Source organism: Anolis carolinensis, chromosome 4 (genome assembly GCF_035594765.1).
Source record: "Anolis carolinensis isolate JA03-04 chromosome 4, rAnoCar3.1.pri, whole genome shotgun sequence".
Lineage (NCBI taxonomy): Eukaryota > Metazoa > Chordata > Lepidosauria > Squamata > Dactyloidae > Anolis > Anolis carolinensis.
This window is the reverse complement of record NC_085844.1, coordinates 148,884,236-148,897,384: the sequence shown is the minus strand read 5'-3', so window position 1 is coordinate 148,897,384 and position 13,149 is coordinate 148,884,236. Positions and strand designations below refer to the sequence as shown.

Genomic DNA, 13,149 nt, shown 5'->3' with positions numbered 1-13,149 from the left:
TGCAACCTGGTTTTATATGTATTCCTCTAAATTGCATTTTTTTAAAGCATGGTGATTTGCATTTATTATTTAGTCACATTCCAAATTCTTTAGAATGAAGAAACTGCTTGGTGATCTCTTACTCAAAAACATTCCCATTCAATCTGATCTTTTTATCTTGGTTTGAAGAAGAGGTTAGAGATAAACAGAATACATAAAACCGTACGTACGGTACTACTTCCCTTTCACTTGTGTAAACAGGTTTTGTGCAGTGAGGGGTGGTTGAAGCCTTACAAGAATACACAAAAACAACATTGAAAGATAGAGAAATTGAATGTGTTCTACTAGGGAACAGGAGTTTAACACCTTGCAAAACAGTATTAACAGTATGCAAAAAGTATTCCTGAGCAACAGGAACACCGCCCCTGCCCCCCCCCCCCCCTTGATCACAGCAGTAGCTTTCCATTAAGTAGTGTTTGGAAGACTTTCATGGTTCTTATGTAGCCCCTAAATGAGGGTCTACAAAGGAGTGTGTCTATGAAGAAATCATGAGCACAACTCCCAATTACACATTCATAACTATCATAACAGGATTCTGGCCGTAGACAGATTGACCTCATCACTAAGGCTGAATCTACACTGCCCTATATTGCAATTTCCTATTTTTTGCCCTATTGCCTAGGAAAAAAGGTAGCAGTCCTAAGCAGAACCTGGATAATGTAATAGTTCATACTTACTTGAGTTTATGATGTGTTTTGCATGGGGAATATGCAGAATATACACAGGAGAGATAAATAAATCAAATAAATGATTGAAGATTAGAACAGTGTTTCCCTAACCTTATAAATAGTTTGGCTGTTGAACTGCTCAACTAAGGCCTCTTCTACACTGCACTATATCCCAGGATCTGGTCTCAGATTATCTGCTTTAAAATGGATTATATGAGTCTCCACTGCTAGATAATCTGGGATAAGCAGATAATCTGGGATCAGATCCTGGGATATAAGGACAGTGTGGAAGGGGCCTAACATACTTTTTGTGGAATTACTATACTAGTACTATCTGGTTGCCTCTACTATGCCAAACAAAACCCCTAGCTTCCTTTCTTCTCTAGAAAAATGAAATATATGAATTCCATTTTTTGAATTGAATGTTTGACCATTTTTTTAAAAAAGTATATTCGATTATTTTAATAGTTCTCTATCGTTTCTAGACCATCCAGTTTCCAGAAACTATACAAAGTCAAACAACACTTTCAAAAATATGCTATCTCATGTGACATTTTAATAATTTAGCTAGCAAACAGCCTGCTGAATCCTAAAAAGTCAACACTTTAAGCATTTCCACAAACTGAGATGGGAAGAAACGCAGTTCAGTTGCAAAGGAGTGAGGAACATCCGTCTACGTCCTACTGATACACCTTGAATTTAATTCAGCTAGAACATGTTCAGCTTGATAACTCACTGTTTCCTTTGAGAACATTCTAGATACATACCTTAAGATGTTATGTGAAATTTCTTGATCTTTTCAAGGATCTTCTTTACAAACAATATACTCTCAACTACAGATTCTGTAGCAAGACTGTTTTATAGTTCCCTCTCTTTTGTTTTGTCAGTGAAAACAGAGATGGAAAAAACACAGTTATTGTATTTCCATTCCATATCAAAAAGCTCTCTATATCCTACAACTTTGCTTAAGGACCTCAAGAGGCACCATTAAACAGAATGCCTGCTGTGGAGTGTTAACATATTCTGAGGTGCTACGATTTTTCATGTATCACATGAACCTCCTTGACAAAATGTTGAAAATTTTCAGTTCACAACTGATGTCCTTAACATAAAAATAAGAGCGGGTAAGGCGCGAGAATCAACATCATATTGGATCACTCTGCCTTTGTCTGACATATGGAGAAAGGTAATCCAAGAATTGTCAACACAACCAATATTTTGAATGATGTAACCTCATAGATGCATTAAGATTTCTTAAGAGATAGATTGATCAGTTCAAAGACTGAAGAAATAATACCTCTTGGCTCAGAAAATCAGACATTTCAAAGATCTGTTGTGAAGGGGAAAATATGTGTGAAACCATCTATACATGTTGAAAACTATGCATGACTAATAAATATAAATTGGTGTGTGTGTATAGCTTCCAAAATCTCAAATGCTGCAAAATCCTAAATTGTCTACACGGATGGCTGAGACAGTGATATATTAACTTTCAAAGTACACATATTTGATTTTAATCTCAACATTGTTAAATTATTGTATATAAAATTAGCAATTAGCTTTAATTGCTCATCATTCTGGATATAGTTTTACTGCTACAAAATGAGCAAAAAATGTTTACAGAAAACATAAAGGAGTCATTGGTTAGATCAGTGATTCCCAAAGTGGGTGCTACTGCCCCTGGTGGGCGCTGCAGCAATTCAGGGGAGCGGTGATGGCCACAAGTACATATATCTTTCTGTTTAATTGCTATTAAAAATAAATAATAATAATTTCCAGGGCGCCGAGTAATATTTTTTCTGGAAAGGGGGTGGTAGGCCAAATAAGTTTGGGAACCACTGGGTTAGATAAAGGGGTCTTCCCACAATTTCCCCTCCAACAGCTCTTCCCATTCATCAAAGCCTTCCAATCCCATGTGTGAAATTTTCAGAAGTTAGAAGGGCTACTCTGGGGAGAAAAGAGCGGGAAAGTCTGGTTCTATCAGCTCAAGTGCACCTAACTATGAATCCATCCCTTGGTTATTTGAGCACAGAGCAAATCATCAACGTCTTACCAAAAGTCAAATGCCTTCTAGAGTTTACATGGCTCTTACAGCCCTCTCTAGCTATATGGTTCTTTGATCCACTTCATGAAACAGATATGGCTATTCTTCACAGCTTAAAGTGACTATGTTACAAAAATGAACTACTTATAATTAGTTCCATTTCCAATAATGCAGCAACTCAAATCCATCATGAATGTGGTTTAACAAGGGACCAACATTCCTTTTGCAGTGGCTTGTTGGCAGGGTAACTGTAATTTTGAGTTATATTATCAGCTACGTTTTCAGCTAGAGCAGTGGTTTTCAACCTGTGGGTCCCCAGATGTTTTGGCCTTCAACTCCCAGAAATCCTTACAGAGGGTAAACTGGCTGGGATTTCTAGAAGTTGTAAGCCAAAACACCTGGGGACCCACAGGTTGAGAACCATTCTTGTCATCACCCTCCTCAGACCACCGTGGACCCATTAAATAGTGGTGGCAGTTGATGGATGCTTTGCCTCATGCTACTCTGGCAAGATTTTAAAAATAAATTCTTCTTTTGATTGTACTTGACTGAACTATAGCTGTAATTAACTAATTTTGAAAAAGTCAGTATATGTTTCCTCAATTTGAATATAATACTGGTTGGAATTCATGATTGCAGTTACAAATGTATAACTTCAAGTCACACATTTGTAATTGATTCATATTCAACATCATTATGTATTACATATACTATGAAATACTTAGGAATTATAAAAGCTTTCCAATGAAGTGATGCCATGAGGCAGGATTTTTCTCCTCCTTCCCTTGCTATTCCCGAAGCATTTGTATTTTTAAAATAATCTTAGCTGTGATTCTGTAACCAACTCCGGAAAGGAGGTTGGTTGTGGGCAGAGCTTCCTTGGAGCAGCCGGCCCACATCTTTGGTATATGCCCAAGGCATCTCATTTGTGTGTAAACCAGAAACGGAAACCCTCGACTAGGGTTTAAACAACCCAGGCGAGGGGGAATGATAATGGCCTAGGAACAGGAGACTATGACCTCAATTTATCCTTGGGGCAGAACTCTCCACCATGTTCTCCTTTAGGTCATCCAAGTTTAGTTTAACGGAGGATCTAGTGTTTTCGCCCAAATTTCAGCCGAGTGGTAGGTCAGGAAGGACCACTGCCTGGACTTTATGCCACACCAAATTCATAACCACTTTAGAGTTAGCTTCAAGTTACAAGTTATAAAGCTTAACCTAGGTAACAATAAAGTTGCCCAGTTTGAACCCATACATATTGTGTTGGCTCCTTATTTTGGTGGGTTGGATGGCAACTACTTTTTTAAAAATATGGAACAGTGGTCATCATCATAGGCTATCACTTGTGGCCAGGTATGACTGTCTTGCAAGGATGGGGACTTGGTGTTGTGGGAGGGTTGAGTTACCTGGTTATACAGGAGTGTGACCGTGGTGCAGTTTCATGAATGCAGAGGTGCAATAGTGGTCATCCTAGTATGTTGCTACTATTGGTGATCACACTACTGCCATGGAATGGTGGCTTTGTGCAATAAAGTCCTTAAACACCAACTATTATACTAATTTACCAGAAAAGACTGTAATATCCTTTACACTTACTTAAGAGTAAGTCATAATTAATTCAGTGGTTATTAATTCTGCACAAAGTAGGGCAGGGTTATTCCCAAACGTATTTTTGATGTTTGGGTTTGTTAAAATCACATTTAACTATATATCATGTAAAGATAATATTGTTTGAATTCCATTTATTTTCCTTGACTAACATTGCAGTGTTTTCTACTTAACAGGAAGAAACTGGACCTGATAATAATAATAATAATTTTTATTACCTCCCCGAATGGACTCAGGGCAGTTTACAGACAAAAGTAACAAAGTGGGAAACATTCATTGCCAAAATGAACTAACAACAACAACAAATCAACTGGTGCTGTGGTGGTTTGAAAAGGGCGATGACGAGACCATCCTGGGTCCATTGGTGCCACGGCTAGCCTGGGGAGGACAATGATGAGGCTGTTCTGAGTTGGTGCCATAGCGGCCTGGGGAGGGCAATGACAAGTCCCTCTTGTGTCCATTGGTGCCGTGGTGGACTGAGGAGGGTAATAACAAGACCCTTCTAGGTCCATTAGTGCCGCAGTGGCCTGAGAAGGGTGATGACGAGGCCCTCCTGGGTCCATTGGTGCCATGGCAGCCTGGGGAGGGCAATGACGAGTACCTTTTGTGTCTATTGGTGCCGTGGTGGCCTGAGGAGGGTGATGATGAGGCCCTCCTGGGTCCATTGGTGCCATGGGGGCATGAAGAGGGTGATGACAAGGTTCTCCTGGGTCCATTGGTGCCACAGCGGCCTGGGGAGGGCAATGACGAGAACAGATAGACAGGCAGGATAAAAGTAGAAAATGAGCTAAACACCTCCCAGCTGGTGACAGTCTGAATCCAGTTGCCGCACCAGTGTGATGGAACTTCTTTCCCATTCTTCCTTCATTCAGCACTTGTAGCACTGGAAAGCAGCTTCAGGAATTTTGCCTATAAAGTGGGGGAGGGCAGGACTTTGAATTGCTTTCCTCCTGAGCCCATTGTTTTACTGGCAAAAGTCCGGCACAAGATGCTACTCCTATATTTTAAGTCTGAGCTCAGCCTCAAAATCCAATTTACACAGTCCCTCCTGCTCTCCTCCAATCATCCATCTTTTGTCTGCTCCTCCTTTCCTTATTCGGAAACCTTGTCACAGTGACTTCAAGACCACTAGCAAAGACAAGGGAACTAAAAGAATCAGAGACAATCTCTTCAATTTCAGATGTAATTCCCTCTCAAGCTCTTCTGTCTTTTTGGACATTTAATAGGGTAACATATGTTTGACAGCTATCCCCGCATTACAGTATTTTCTTTTCAGATTTACTCTTTTCGACAATCCTCTCCTGCCCTCTCCATCTTTGCTCGAGATCCCTGGCTAAGATTGTGTAGTGCTAAACCTTTTTTTGTCAAGTTGTAAATGTGCAAACATATATGCCACTTTATGCTACTAGTCTATTTATTGGATTAAGTGAGCGAGGATTGATATGAAAGCTTAAGATGATATTGAAAACACATATCACTTCTATTGTAGCTCCTAAAATCAGCTTAGAACTAGAGAGAGACCTTGTCTCAGGCATTATGTGGAGACCTTTAGCTTTTTATCATGGCTGTTCTTTGTTGCTATGGCAATAGAATTAACCATTTCATTAACATAATAGAATAAAGCACATTCTAAACTGCTTTGTCCTCGTGGATAAACCCCAACTGGATTTCAAAATATTTGACAAGCTTAAATTCTACTTTCCCTGCAAGCCCAAGTTATTATCTCAATGCTTCTGAAGGCATTTAAAGAAAAAACAGAGCTGTATATTTTATCATTACATTTCCCTTTGCCTTCATTGGTTGCCTTGTATTAAGTGCTCCCATGAGAATGGAAATAGACTACAAAACCAGTGACCACCAGAACTAAGAATATAGCCATTTAACAACCTCATAAAGGAACACAAAAGGGAGAACAAATGCTTGTTTAGTGTCAGTCTTTGTGCCACGTTTGTCTGGTACCTTGTACGCCGTTACCTCTCCTGCTTTTAGATATAAATAAAATAAATATAAATATAAATATAAATAAAAAGCTAGATAAAAAAAAGATTATTCTGGGTTACCTGCTCATTTTCAAATGGAAAGGGACGTTCTGCATCTTTGGATATGGACAACAAAACAAAGAGAAAGCACAAGTGAGTTATATTCCATCTCACTAGCCCCATGGAGACCTTCAAAGCTGGTTCTGTTTCTGGTTTTCTATTTCTGGACAGGAGTGTGCATGGTGAAGTGTTTGAATGTGATTCTTTCCCTATGGGCTTCTCTAAATGTTTCTTGCCACTGTTGCTGCTGTCTATTTGTTTGCTATTGCTTGAAAGCTAAACACACATGTGACAAAAGGACCAGTGTATTCCACCAAAAGGAGGAATTTTATCATGAAAGAGGTCAAAAGAGGGCACAAACCTGCATATACTCACACATGCTGACTTATAGGTGTGGATGCACAAATAGAAATAGTTACCATAACATAGACGTACATGCAGCATTGTGACTAGAGCCCCTTTCTTACCAAATACTTACAGAGGTATAAATGCACTTTGACTGTCATGGCAATATTCTGTAGAATCCAGGGGTTTGTAGTTAAGGGGTGTGCTAGAAGAGATTTCTTGCTCAAAGATCTGAATACTCTTTCCTCGGCCCCTTCCACACAGCTGTATAAAATCCACATTGAGCTGGATTATATGACAGTGTAGACTCCAATAATCCAGTTCAAAGCAGATATTGTGGATTATCTATCTTGCTATTCTGGGATATATGGTTGGGTGGAAGGGCCCCTAAATGACATATCCAAGATTCCACATCAGTTACAATAGAATTGTGGTAGAATCATAGAATCATAGAGTTGGAAGAGACCTCATGGGCCATCCAGTCCAACCCCCTAACAAGAAGCAGGAAAATCGTATTCAAAGCACCCCCGACAGATGACCATGCAGCCTCTGCTTAAAACCCTCCAAAGGAGCTTCCAGCACATGCCGGAGCAGAAAGTTCCACTGCTGAACAGCTCTCACAGTAAGGAAGTTCTTTCTAATGTTCAGGTGGAATCTCCTTTCCTGTAGTTTAAAGCCATTGTTCCACGTCCTAGTCGCCAGGGCATCAGAAAACAAGCTTGCCCCCTCCTCCCTATGACTTTCCGTCACATATTTATACAGCCCCTCAGCCTTCTCTACTGTAGGCTAAACATGCCCAGTTCTTTAAGCTGCTCTTCATAGGTTTTGTTCTCCAGACCCTTGACCATTTTAGTTGCCCTCCTCTGGACACATTCCAGCTTGTCAACATCTCTCTTCAATTGTGGTGCCCAGAATTGGACATAGTATTCCAGGTGTGGTCTGACCAAGGCGGGATAGAGTGCTAGCATGATTTCCCTGGATCTAGACATTAGACTCCTATTTATGCAGGCCAAAATCCCATTGGCTTTTTAGCCACTGCATCACATTGTTGGCTCATGTTTACCTTGTTGTCCATGAGGACTTCAAGATTGTTTCCACACGTACTGCTGTCGAGCCAGGCGTCCATCATTATGTATCTTTGCATTTCACTTTTTCTGCCTAAGTAGAATTTCTTGCATTTGTCCCTGTTGAACTTCATTTTCTTGGTTTCGGCCCATCTCTTTAATCTGTTAAGATCATTTTGGATTCTGCTTCTCTCTTCTGGAGTATTGACTATCCCTCCCAGTTTGGTGTCATCTGCAAACTTGATGATCGTGCCTTATAATCCTTCATCTAAGCCATTAATAAAGATATTGAACAGAAACTGGCACAGGACATAACCCTGCTCATGGCACTCCACTCGTCATTTCTTTCCAGGATGAAGAGGAAGCATTGGTGAGCACCCTTTGGGTTCATTCGCTTAACCAATTACAGATCCACCTAACTGTAGTTTTACCTAGCCCACATTTGACTAGTTTGTTTGTCAGGTCATGGCGGACCTTGTTGGAGGCCTTACTGAAATCCAAAAATACTACATCCACAGCGTCCCCTGCATCGACCCAGCTTATAATTCTATTGAAAAAAGAGATGAGATTAATCTGGCATGACTTTTTTGATAAATCTGTGTTGACTATTAGCGATGACCGCATTCATTTCTAAGTGTTTGCAGACAACATCCTTAATTATCTCTTCCAGAATCCTTGCCTGGTGCTATAACTGGGTTGTGTTAAAGGGTACTTATTGTTCAGGTGCTAAAGGCTGGGTATGGATACCTATCGACTCAGGTGTTTATGGGCCCTTCTACACAGCCATATAACCCAGAATATCAAGGCAAAAAATAGCACAGTATCTGCTTTGAACTGGGTTATCTGAGTCCACACTGCCATATATTCCAGTTCAAAGTAGAAAATGTGTGGAAGGGGGATGACCATCTCTTTACTCTTTCTTATATGTTTCTTTACCTTTAACTCAGATATGGATTGGTCAGCATTTCAATGACAAGACACTTTCAATCTGAACATTTTCAATCAATCAATAATTTATTATAGGCCCCATCCACACAAAAGAATAAAATCCCACATTATCTGCTTTGAACTGGGATATATGGCAGTGCGGACTCATAACCCGGTTCAAAGCAGATATTGTGGGTTATACTGCCTTGATATTGTGGGTTATATGGCTGCGTGGAAGGGCCCATAGTCATAAGCCAGGATAAAAGATGATTTTTCATGTAAGACATATAAGACATAAGGTGGCATAAAATATAAACAACACAGAAAATCTACATCATTATCATCATCATCATTGTGAAAAAAAGGAAGGCACAACACTTAACCTAAGCTCATGATGTATACATTATCCTCAGCCCCCTGTGTCTCTCATGGTTACCTGAACAACTTTTAAAATGGCACTTTACTATCATTATCCTGTTTGATTTATGCTCTTTCTGATGATTTATCCTTTATCTATGAGTCACCATGGCAGTATCACAAAATCTAGCAACGTTATCCATAAATCTGACCATCCTGGTCAGTGAGCAGAAGGGAAAAATGGAAGTCTGCCATCCGGTTAGGAATATGCTGTTGAATAGGTATTATTAAAGCAAAAGCTTTAATAAAAAAAATACAATACAAAATAACATGGTTAATAATTTCTCTAATGACCTATTTGCACAGGGACAAATAAACCTATGAAATGGGATCCTCTTATATTTTCCCTCCAGTACACCAGGTAATAGCACATTCAAAATATGCTAATGAAAAAGCTTTTCTCCAATTTGGAATTGTTAGGTTTGTCAGGTAATTTGGACATTGAAAAAGTTTTGTAGTACCATATATACTCATATACAAACCACTCTCATGTATAAATCAGGGTCCATAATTTTGAGGGCAAAATTATGGATTTTGATATGATCCATGGCAAAGTTGAGTGGGTAACTCTGGAATTTATATTGGAATATTCACCTGATTGTAGATATAGTCTGGGGCATTTGTATGAGTACACTCTTCCTATAGCACCAGTTCCATTAGGATGTCTCCCTTGTTATGATCTTTAGTATTGACAGTTTTCTGAACTGGGAAATTAATACTGATGTTCACGGTGCCATTTCTCTGTCTGAGGAGTCAGGAAACTTGAAGATAAAATCAAACAAACTACAAAGGATCCAGCAGAGTTACCACCTCCATTGCCATTTCGGATTCCTCCTCAATCAAAAGATTGTACCATTGCAGTTCTTCATACCATTCTACAGACCATAAACAAGCTTTATTCATCTATTCATTCATTTCCTGTCTTTTCCCTAGTTTGGAATTTAATAAGGGGAACAGTAATAACAAACATTCAGAAGTCCTTGATTTTGTTGCTGTTCTTTCCAATTTACTTTGGAAACCCATGCTTTTTTTTAAAAAAATCTCAGAATACTTTCCATTAGCTTTCAGTATGATTACAGACTTTTATACCAGCTCCCCATTCAATTTATTTTAACACATTATAAACGTTTAAAGAACTGAAACAAAACCTGGAATTTTCAATCAGTCTGATGTACCCACAGCTAAAATGCTGCTCCCCTATCACTTTTTGCTTATTTATGTCCCATCTACATTGAACAACCAAAATCTTATGCTTTGAGGGCGGGGAGGCTTTCCTACTCACCCAAAAATTGGGAAATATACTTTTGGGGACCACAATTCCTACAACTCTGCAGTCATCATGGCCTTTGCATCCTTTTTTCCCCAACTTTGTACAACTGAAATGCTGGCCTTCACGCTAGCTACTCACCACATTTTTAAACAGTCCAGTAAAGGTGCTGAACTGTTGGAGTCACTCAACACCACTGTACTTCACAATCACAGCAAATCTTTAATTGCTTCCTGGCACTTTCCCACCTGCAGTTTGCCAGCTCAATGGATGGAAGAAAACAACACACAACGAGAATAGCTACTGACAGTATTTGCTGGCATAATTATGATCATAACAGTGCTGTTGATTGGATTCAGTTATGCTTGAGTACCACTAAAATCAGTTGGGCAGGTTAGTCATTATTTTAATGGGATCACTAGGATGACTAACTTAGTTTGAATCCAACTGTATGAATATAAAAGGGATAATTATCTGTTACATTCAAATATCTTCTTTTTACAAGACCCAGAAAACTAATCATATTTCATCATGACATCTATGACAGAAGACCTACTGAATTTCCATTGAGGGCTGGCATTCTGTATTGAAGTTATTGCAATAACTACTCCATATTTACTATGTAGCTATGATCATGATGTTATTGCCCAAATTTATATTGTCCTCCCAAACTTACTTTACTCCAAATGAGTATAGGAAGTCTGTTCAGAAATTTCCAGATCCCTCCGGCCAGAGAGAGAGGTAGGAATAAGGAACTGTGATGGGATCCTGCTTCTGATTGTTATGGCCTCATTAGCTGGTGGAAATGTCACCCTCCTGTCCCTCGATCACCCACTCAACAAACCACATCTCCCAGTGTGGTTGCTGCCTGGTAAAGTTGGAGGGGGAAGAGAAGTTAGTAAGCTATGTAGAATATAGGCTTGGTCAGTGACTTCATCACATGGGTCTTCACAAACATCCTACGAGCTGCACACTTCATCTACGGAACCTCACGCCACCTATCACATCACACATACTCACTTCCAGTGTCGTTCCATAGATGAATTGTGCCACAAGCATCCTATAATGCTCTGCCAAGAACATGGGAGGCTTCCTGTGTTCTATAGACAGGAACGGGGCTACCGTTGGGGCGGGAGCCGCACAATGATGCACTGTGGGCAATATGGGGCGCAAGACAATAGGATTGCCCACTGCCCTGTGAATTCACCACAGAAGCTAGTGAATCCCCCTGGATCCAACAGTAAGTGTGATAAAGTCTCAGGAGCTGCCATGGACTGAACCTGGGATCTTACACAAATGAAAGCAAGCATCCTGTTAGTGACATGCATAGGTGTTAGATCACACTTATGCCTAAGGATTGCTCAGAAGTGCAAGAACTGGATATGCCAACACACAAATAATAGTTGATGAAAATATGTAAAAATGTAGAAATGTACACATTGACTATCCCGATTAAAGAGAAATCTTTGAATAACTTTATGAAAGATTGAGACCTGTCTGTCACTTTTCACAACAATAATGGAGGTACAGTAGAGTCTCACTTATCTAAGCTAAACAGGCCGGCAGAAGCTTGGATAAGCGAATATCTTGGATAATAAGGAGGGATTAAGGAAAAGCCTATTAAACATCAAATTAGGTTATGATTTTACAAATTAAGCACCAAAACATCATGTTATACAACAAATTTGACAGAAAAAGTAGTTCAATATGCAGTAATGTTAGGTTGTAATTACTGTATTTACGAATTTACTACCACAATATCATGATATATTGAAAACATTGACTACAAAAATGGCTTAGATAACCCAGAAGCTTGGATAAGCAAAGCTTGGATAAGTGAGACTCTACTGTATTAATAAACTTGATATTCAGGAATTAGTAGAGATTGATTTTAAGTAGAAGTGTGATTACATTATTGCTTAAATGGAGTACACTAATAAGGGATAATAACTATTAGATGGATAATAGGAAGTTTGTGTATTTTTATAAAGTTTAGTTTCAGTTTAGTTGTAGTGTGTAGTTGTGTAGCCTTGTGGTCATGGTAGTTTTATATATCTAAAATGTCTGTGTGTTTTATTTTGTGTTTTAATTGAATAAAAATATTTTTAAAACCTGAACATGTCTTTTTTTGTTGTTGTTGCTGAATTAATATTGTTTTGCAGCTTTCACAGTGCTACTCCCCTCAATTACTGTAAAACCATGCAACCCCCCCCCACATACACAACAACAACAACAACAACAACAACAACAACAACAACAACAAACATTTCATGGCTGGTGGGGGGGGGGGGTTGGAAAAGCATCTGTAGCCAGACATAGGATGATTATTTGTTGAGCTCTCTGGAGGACACCAATTAATCTCAACAGATTATTAAATCATTCTCAAAAGTGAATTCAGGCAGTATAGAATGGACACCCGTACTATAATTCCACACGTAGAGCTACTATGCTACACTGTGCCAAAGATCTGAGTCAAAACATATGCTCTGCCTGTGAGCTACAGTCTTTTTACCATTTGCATTTTAGAATTACATCATCAGTATAGTATGGCCTTTTTAACAAAACAAGGATAAAGAGTCTGGTTGTTCTTGCAGCTGTTATAATTTGCTGAAAATAAGGAAAGACATAAAACCTAAGCCGCACTACAGAGTTAAATAGTACGTTGATCATATGCATAATATAGTCCCTTAGATCACAGGAAATGGAAGAAAAAGGATTCTTCTCATCTTCG

At 39.1% G+C, this 13,149-nt stretch overlaps 1 long non-coding RNA gene across 1 annotated transcript; it reads right to left on the bottom strand.

Annotated features, from left to right (window-relative positions):
• Positions 1-4,552: 4,552 nt before the first annotated feature.
• Positions 4,553-12,685, bottom strand: LOC134298306 (uncharacterized). The gene is made up of 2 exons (XR_010005318.1): positions 5,881-12,685; positions 4,553-5,090 (listed from the first exon to the last, which is right to left on the bottom strand). It is a non-coding gene; the product is annotated as an uncharacterized LOC134298306 (long non-coding RNA).
• Positions 12,686-13,149: the final 464 nt, after the last annotated feature.